Here is a 9319-nt window from a genome sequence, read left to right on the forward strand (position 1 = left end):
TAATATTTTATGTGTATGTTTGTTTATTGTGTATTCAGAGGGTGTTAGATCCCCTATAGCTAGAGTTATAGGTGGTTTTGAGTCTCCTGTCATGGGTGCTGGGAACTAAACCCAGAATCTCTATAAGAGCAGAAGGCCTCTTAGCTGTAGAACTTTTTCTTTAGCCCCTGCTCATGTAATTTTTGCTTTTTTCATAATTAGCCAAATTAAAGAAATGAATGTTATAGACTTTTCAAAGAAATAACCACTGAATGAATTTACCCTACACTAAGTGAATTTTACAAGTTTACTTGATTCTAGTTTATTAGATTTGCTGAAGAATTTTCAATTTTTTTAAAAGTTTCAGTAAAATAGTTTTATTTCCTAATACAATAAACATATACATCCAATAGGTGTCCACTTTGCACATCTACGTCTGAATGACTTCCATGTCCCCACAACTTTGAGAGCTAGCATTTAGTAAAAGCTGTCTTGGTTGAGATGTGAGGTATCTAGAGGGCTAACCTTCTGAATATATTGGACCAGTTACAGCAGAATCTGTTTCATTACGTGAGCTACAGAAATTTAGAGCTTTGAAAAGCTACTACACTTTTGTGTCCAATGCTTCCAGGTGAACAGGATGTAGCCGTATCAGCTCGTGTTCCAGAGGAATCTCATCATTTTATCTGCATCTGTCTGTCAGTAGTAAGCAGATTCACATGGTGGTGGCAAAGAATCCATAATGGCTTTGGCAGCATCAGGACCACACTTGAAGGGCTCTCCGACATTGTGGTGCAACCGATTCCTTTCCCATCTGTTTTCTTAGCCACTCATTCTTTCCAAGAATCATGAGTGTTTCTAATAGTGTCAACTGCAAACTCCTCATCTTTAAATTCTACGTTGAATGCAAACTCATTTTCTGGTTTTCCATCAGGAACCTTATACCTTCTAAACCAATCAACAGTAGCTTCTAAGTAGCTGGGTTTCAGTCGTTCAACATCAGAAATATCATTTAATTGGAAGCGTCTGGTTCATTCACATTAATGACAATGACCTTCCAGTCGGTCTCACCCTCGTCGATCACAGCCAGTATGCCCTGATTATCTCAACTCTGGCACACACCTTGCTTCCAATTTCACAAACGTCAGTTGGGTTGTTGTCACCACACAGCCAGTGTGTTTGTCACTGTGTCCAAGGTCTTCCTGTGTCTAGGGGATGGCACTGTAGTTCCAGATACACCCGTTATAAGGGAACAGATTTGCAACATAGCTGAGCTTTCCCTCTTTTAATTATCTTGCTTAATTGGGTTTAAAGGATCCTTTGTAGCAATCTCCATTTTTGCATTTGACCAGTGCGGAACCTCAAACACCATGTGGAACACATCCTTGTCTACATAAATTGGAACACCATGAAATGGAGAAATATATTGTCCTTTCTCATTTTTGAGGAAGACTTTGGTACTCAAAGGTGAAGGGAACTCCTCACTGCTGTAGCAGCTCCAGGTGTCCTAGATGCTTCGCTGCAGCTGCCACCACACAGATACACAACGAAACAAAATTTAGTCCATCATTTATTTTTTTGTACCTTAAGAATTTAGTGTTGTATTAATTTCTTCAAGCATCTCTTTATCTAGTTTCATACTTAGAAAATTTGTTTTTTGTTTTTTGTTTTTCTAAGACAGACTTTTCTGACTCTGAGGTAGCATGAATTGTTTGTTTCCCACTTTATATATTAACTTTAGGACTAATAAATATATAGCTATCAGAGAGTGTTTCCTCTATCATTAGTATGTTATTAATTCATCATATTTTCTCTCTGGCCACTTTTAATGACTATCCCATGGGTCTGTGAAAAATAATCTCTTTTCAGATTTCAAATTAAATAAAACTAGATTTTGTGTTGATAATTATGTTATTTAAGTCTTGTTTGTCCTTAATTATTTTTAAACTAGGCCAAGTTTAAAATAATCGCATATATATACATACATTTCCTTTCATTTCCTGTACTGGCTTTAATGCTGAAGTAATTGCTGTGACAATCATAGCTGGTAACTGTAATGTTTGTCCTCTCCCCATCAAAGTTGCTTATAATTCTGTCACTGTCCTGCTCTCTCAACCCATGAAAGCCAAAGCTTAATTATGACCCCCTTACTTCTATTGTTTGAGAATAATGCATTTTGATCAAATCCAACCCATAATCCCACCCTTCTCCTGCCCTCCCCAACTTCATGGACTTTCTACCTGCAGCTTGTATGGACAAGGGTGTAGGATCATCCACTGCTATTTCAGAAGCCTCTCAGAGACCTCATCCCTGAAGAAAACTGACCCTCCCTCCCCCCCAGCGACCGACCAGCAATTGCTGAAGCTCGTCGGGCAGAGGTAGGGTCCCTGGGCTTCTCCTCCACCTGTGCAGGGCTTCAGACTGGCTTGATCTTGTAAAGATAAGATTCGGTTTTCTATGTGTTTGTATTTTTGTCATGTGTATTTTTGTATTTTGATTTTCAACTTCTCTGAGTGGTTTCATATCAGGTATTCATTGTCTAGTAAACCCATAAAATTATGTTTACATTTATAATTCTAAAACATATCTTTTTCTTTTTAACAGACAAATGTCATCCATTTATTAACATGTAGACATCTGCCCTTAGATGAATGCAACATTTGATACCATCATCTCTGACTTTTTTTTTTTTTCTGGATTGACTTTCTATAAAACTTTCTTTCTTTTTGCATGTCTTGGTTCTTATAAATGGAAATATTTTGAAGTCTGTTCTGTAGAATTGTCAGTCATGCTGCCCTTATTTCTCTTTATTTTGAAAAACTGTTTTAATTTCCTCTCAACCATGGCACACCGAGTCTTGGTCGGATTCCTACCCTTTTTCCTGGCACCACTGATGTTTTGTAGGCTCATTTATGTTTGTCTTTATATGTTGTTTTACCTTGATCTTTTGTGGCTTACTTGGCTACTTAAATGGCCATCTGCACTGAACCCTCACTGGGAGGGGGGAGGGGGGATGCTTCCAGAGCCTGGCTCTCACTGTGAACCTCCTTTGCCTTCTTCTGAGTTGAGGAGGCTTCCTTGATTTGAAGGAATCCATGAGGCAGAAGAGCCCACAACCACCAGCACAGCCTGCACAAGTAGGTCCATGAATGTAACACAAGAGGCAAAGGCATGTGTGCCTGCATGGGTCTTCATTGCTTCTTCTACTAACCTTTCTCTCCTGCCAAAGCCTTGGGACAGGGCACCTCTATGATACCAGTAAGTGTGGAAACATCTGTGGCAATGGTCCATTGGTTCACATAGCCTCTCTTTCCATCCTATCTACCTTGTCTACTTGGCAGTGGCCATCTTGCTGCAGACTTGTTTCTCATGAGAACAAGCAAGACCACGTGACTTGTGCAGGTACACACTTGTATAGCTGGCCAGATTTCCCAGGGGCACAGCCCCCAAACTAGATCTAACCAACAAAAGTGCAGATCAAAATAGGGGATTTTGCTTATCAATTTAGCTGGTCAACAATAATGCCATGATCTGAAAACTATCACAAACCATCGCATAGATATATATAAAACCGTTTTTGAAAATTTAAAAAACATCCACCCCCCCCTTCCCAATCTTGCCTTCATCCAAAGTGATGGAGCATTCGATCATGGGAAGGTGAATAACACGATGTGACAGCTTCTTCAGTTGCTTTGTGGCAGTGAAGACTCATCTTCCTTGTTCAAGTGCTCTTGAACCTCCCTGTGCATGTAACTGTGCAAATGTTCTTTTTCACATTGTCATTACTACTCTTACTGAACGGTTTTACTGGTGTTCATCTGGATTCACAATGGGTGATGGGGCTCTTTTTGTTGCTAACAGTTTTGTAAACCTTGAGTTACTTACAATAATATACCTCACACCTAACAGACTGCATATCCTATAAAAACAAGGGTACCATCCCCCACCACCTATTGACCCAAGCTATAGTTTTTCTAGGTAAACAGCATAAACATAACATAAATCTTTGTTCTGTGGACAGATCAAGGAGTGGATTAGCTACCCAATCAACATGGCTAAGTTAGCTCCCTTCATAAGCTAGGTCTGGAAGTTTAATGTGAATTTTGAATTCACCCACGCATTCCAGAGGTGTGCTCATTTTTTTTTTCTTTTTTGGGGGGTGGGTGTAAGCATCGGTGAAACTTTTAAAGCTGTACTGACTTTTTTCCAGTGGAAAATATAATTTATATTGACAGCTCAGCCTAACTCATTACTTTCCGAATCTTGACACATCCATTGTTTTAAGGTATTTGTGCAAATAATGTTCTTTGTAATTAAGTTATCCACATTGTGTGATGAGTTAAGAAAAAAAAAAAAAGAATATCACCCATGTCTCTAATCCCTACTGTCTCATATCATCTCAGAAAAGAGTTATCAGTATCTCTCATGCGTGGATAAAGATGGGCTAATTTTGAATTCTCCAATATAGATAATCACTGTCTCTTGGCAGTCTGCCATGCTTTTTTAAACAGTTCACTCCTAAAGTTGGAATTAGGCTCAAACCTAACAGAGAAACACTGATACAAACATTGTTGATTTTCAAGCTATTTGAGGTGAATCAGAAACACAGGCTTTGGGTTGAGGTGAGTCTAGGTGAGATGAAATTGTCATTTCAAGTACATGGAGACAGGCTTTCCCACTGATACACGAAGGATATAACACTCATCGGCGTGTCTGATGGGAAACTGTGAAGAGGGCACCAGTGAAAGGGAACTAGCATTTAGTGTGCCCCAGTCTGCGAAGCGCAACATCTCATTTAATCCTCATAACTATCCCTTGAATCCTGTAATTACACCTCTTTCGGGTGGGAGGCAAAGGAGCTTCAGGGTCTCTTTCGGAAGAAAAGGCTGATGTTTGACCATTCCTCACCGCTGACAGCATCGACTCACCCGGGCTTCAATTATACAGCTTTGGCTTCTTCCCTCTACTTGCTATCCATAATGTCTGACCTCACCTCACAGGGAGTCCTTCCTTTCTTGTGTCCCTGCATTGCCTGCCCTACCTGCCTCCAGATGTAAGTCTCCTATCAACCTTCTGTTCTCCTGAGGCTGCCACATCTTTGTCCCAACCCAGAGAAAGCAATTTTGAGACGTTATTAGTGACTTGTTTGGGCATTGGGCTTTTATGGGTATGTGGGCTTCATTTTATGAAACGTAGTCTCTCTTCTTGGTCATCTTGTTCCTGAGTTTTCCTCCCAGTTGTGTGGTTTGTTTTTTTTTTTTTTAAATTTATGTATATGGGTATTTTACCAGTGTATGTCTGTGTAACAGGCACAGGATGTCACATCCCATGGATATGGAGTGTCAGAAAACTGTAAATCACCATGTGGGTGCTGGGAATTGAACCCCAGTCCTCTGCCAAAGCAGCCAGTGCTTCTAGCCACTTTGAGGAGTTCCCCATCATTTCTGTTTAGGTGAATCATGTCTGTTTCTGACCTGTATGTTGAGCTCAGGAATTTATTTCCAACATTCCATTGGGAATCCAATAAACGTTTGCTTGATTCTAACTATGCCAATTTGGAGATGCACGTTAATACCCATATAGGAACTGTCAAGTCATCTCAGTGTTGCTCATTCATTTCTCTGCTGAACTAAGGCTTTAAAACAACAAGCCCAGGCGGGTCTTTGTTTTCTAGTCTGGTGACTGTTACCACTTAGTCACCCAGGCTTAAAGACTGATGTTCTATTTGCCCTTCCCTTGTCCATGAGCACTGTTCTAGTTAGGGTTGCTATTTTCATGAAAGATCATGACCAAAAGAAACTTGAGGAGGAGAGGGTTTATTTGGATTATTTTTCTCACACTACTGTTCATCACTGAAGGAAGTCAAGGCAGGAACCTGAAGGCGGGGCTTGATGCAGAGGCCATGGAGGCGTGCTGCTTACTGGTTTGTTTCATTTGATTTGCTCAGTCTGTTTCCTTACAGATCGGGGGACCACCAGCCCACCCACAATGGGCTAGGCTCCCCCTGATCAATCTATAATTAAGAAAATGCCCAGTGGGCTTGCTGATAGCCTGATCGTATGGAGACATTTTCTCAATTGAGGTTCCCTCCTCTAAGATGACTCTGGTTTGTCAAACTGACCTATAATCCAGCTGACACAACACCCATGCCTGTCATCTCAGCCAAGCTCATGGGTTCTTTTTATCCAACTCTCTTTTTTTTTCACTTGTTCTGATCCTAGTTCATGTCAACTCCTTTTGTTTGACCCTTTTCCTAGACCCCCAAATCTTTCTTCATCCCGCTATGTGTTTGTCTTCAAGCTCATGGCTACTATGATATCATGTTTGTTTGACTAAATCACTGATCTTGTTTTGTGTTTACACCAAACCTCTAGCTTCACACCACTGCTTCCAGAATACAATCCCTCCATGAGCATGTTAAGATCATCTGAGAATAAGTTCCCTCTATATTTTTCTCCAGACCCGATCAACAGTCCCCTATCCCTGAGCCACCTCACTCGAATATAAACTTCCCAGGGCTTCTTCTTCTTGTTGCCTCTGCACTGCACCCATAGTGTGCTTCCTTGCTTGACCCATTCCTCTCCTTGCTCCACCACACCCATTCCCAGACAACTTTATGTTTCAATGCCTCCAACCATCCTCTTTCTTTCCTGCACGTATTTTCTTATTACTCAATTAAAATCATCATGTTATTTACATTTTGGCTGCTGTAATAACATGCTACAGTAAAGAAGGAAGCGTTTATTTGGACTTATGGTTTCAGAAGAAGCATTCAGACTTCTGGGAGACATGCAAACAAGAAGCAAGCATAGCAACCAAAGGCAAAAGCTGTAAGATCACATTTTTTAACTCTAAATATGATGCAGAGAGGATAGACTGTAAGTATTGTAAAGATATAATCTCTCAATGCCCACCTGCAGTGATGAGCTCACTCCAGAAAGGCTGTGCCTCCTCATATTCTCCCCAAGCAGTACAATCAACCATGGACCAAGTATTCAAGTTCATGGGCCTATGGGAGCCATTCCCATTCAAACTATTACATTTCTTTACTCCCTAGCCCTACCTATACCAACCAGACCCCCCTTCCCGAACTCCTAGGGACTAAACCACTAACCAAAGAGTACACATAGAGCAACCCATAGCTCCAGCTGGATATGTAGCAGAGGATGGCCATGTTGGGCATCAATGGGAGGAGCGACCCTTGGCCCTGTGGAGGCTCGATGCCCCAATGTAGGGGAATGACAGGACAGGGAAGTGGGAGTGGGTCGGTGGGTGGGGGAACCCCCTCATAGAAGCAGGGGGAGAGGGATAGGATAGGGTGTTTCTGGGGCAGAACCAGGAAAGGGGAATACTATTAGAAATGTAAATAAAGAAACTATCCAATAAAAAAGAAAATAAGATAGCATACAAAGAAACTATTTTATTACAATCAACTAATAACATTATGGAAAAGTTTGAGGTAAACGTCAGTACTCATCTTTACAGCTACTTCTGAGAAAACTATAACTATTTAAATAAGATCTAGTTAAAACCCGTAGGACAGTATTAGTTACTTTGATCTCATTAGAAAGATCTCAGGTATTCAATCCTACAAGTGTCCAATGGTTGCTGAAGTGATACCACTGATGTCTACATTCCCATCAGGGGGAAGTACTTCAGCAACATTTCTGTACCTTCTTTCCTGTTTCTCGGTGGCATGATGCAGCTGATGCTGTAATCCCTGCTAAGGGTGGGCCTCTCCTCTTCTGGGCCTTTTGTTCGTTACCTCATTTGCTTGTACTCTGTCTGTTAAAGGGCCTGAGTTGTGTCAGAATAAACAAGAGGCATATGGTTTTCCAAATGACTCTTACAAACTGGCTTCCTTCCTTGCTTGCTTGCCTTTGGGATTTCTTGCAGTCCTGCTTCCTAAATGAGATCATTTAAAAATTGACTCATCTACGTGTGACACTTTCCTTAAGAAACTAAACAATGCATTACATACTTTTGTGCAAATTCATGACACATCTTAATTATGAGTCTATCTGCCTCTTGCTTCATTTATCCTGGCTTTGTTATCAACACAAGCCTATAAACGTCAAATTTTGACCATGAATGGGAGTAATAACAAAGAAACCCAAGGGCAATTGGTTCACTTTGAAAGAACAGGAAGTAGAGGAAGGAAAAAGCCTTTTGGTCTACCACGCTCTTTCTCTTACATAAACACCACCACCACCCCATTCTATGTCACTATTCAGATACGAGGGCATGCAGAATCTAAGAAAAGCCACAGAGTACACTGATGGGAAGATTTCTTGTCTCCTTTACATTCTGCCAGGTAAACATTATCCTGTATACATGTACGTCACACACACACACACACACAAGTGCAGATCTGAACCACTTTCAGAATAATAAGCATTTCATTACTAGCTCTACACTCTTATATATGGTTCTCAGATTATCGCATCTGCTGTGTTTGTTTGCAGTCACCCATTTATACAGAGATCTCCATGGCTACACAATGATTTCTTAATACAGATGTGTCCACTCGTCTCTTCAGCCCCAACATCTTGCACCATGTTTGCTTCATAAAGAAGGACTGATTCCTCAAGTCTTACACTGTCCTGCTTTTCATATCTCCAGCCTTGTTCCCAGTCCATCAACACCAGCTCTCCTTACATTCCAGTGTTACAGCATAAGAAAAGTTCCTAAAGGCCTGATTAATCATGACCTTTTTTTCAGCAACAGACAGCTTTCTGTCATGCAAAACACACTTAAATATGCAAGCCATCTCCACACTGAGACCTCCAATTCAAGCCAGGTATACACAGTAAACAAATTGGTACTGAGGAGACCTCCCAGGGCTCTCTTCTTTCTGGGCCAGACAGACTCCATGGACTTATACTTTCCCAATTGTTTTGGTTCTAAGAAGAGAAGAAGGTGTTGAGGATGGATGACCAACTTTCTATATCTAAGATGCAAATATCACTTTTCTTGAACTGCAAAAGCCTAAGTAAGTAGGCTATGACAAAATTCTGACTTTATATAATATTGCTTTTTTTAGTATCCTGTTCCTTATATGCAAGTCTTTGCTCAAGCTGAGACTTTAAATTTTTTTTAATATTTTTATTACATCTTTTCCTCAATTACATATCCAATGCTGTCCCAAAAGTCCCCCATGCCCTCCCCCCCACTTCCCAACCCACCCATTCCCATTTTTTTGGCACTGGCGTTCCCCTGTACTGGGGCATATAAAGTTTGCATGTCCAATGGGCCTCTCTTTCCAGTGATGGCCGACTAGGTCATCTTTTGATACATATGCAGCTAGAGTCAAGAGCTCCGGGGTACTGGTTAGTTCATA

At 40.9% G+C, this 9319-nt stretch overlaps 1 pseudogene; it reads right to left on the minus strand.

Annotated features, from left to right (window-relative positions):
* Positions 1–678: 678 nt before the first annotated feature.
* Positions 679–6581, minus strand: LOC110305909 (inorganic pyrophosphatase pseudogene; annotated as a pseudogene).
* Positions 6582–9319: the final 2738 nt, after the last annotated feature.

Source organism: Mus caroli, unplaced genomic scaffold, assembly GCF_978045245.1.
Source record: "Mus caroli unplaced genomic scaffold, Mus_caroli_1 scaffold_2, whole genome shotgun sequence".
Lineage (NCBI taxonomy): Eukaryota > Metazoa > Chordata > Mammalia > Rodentia > Muridae > Mus > Mus caroli.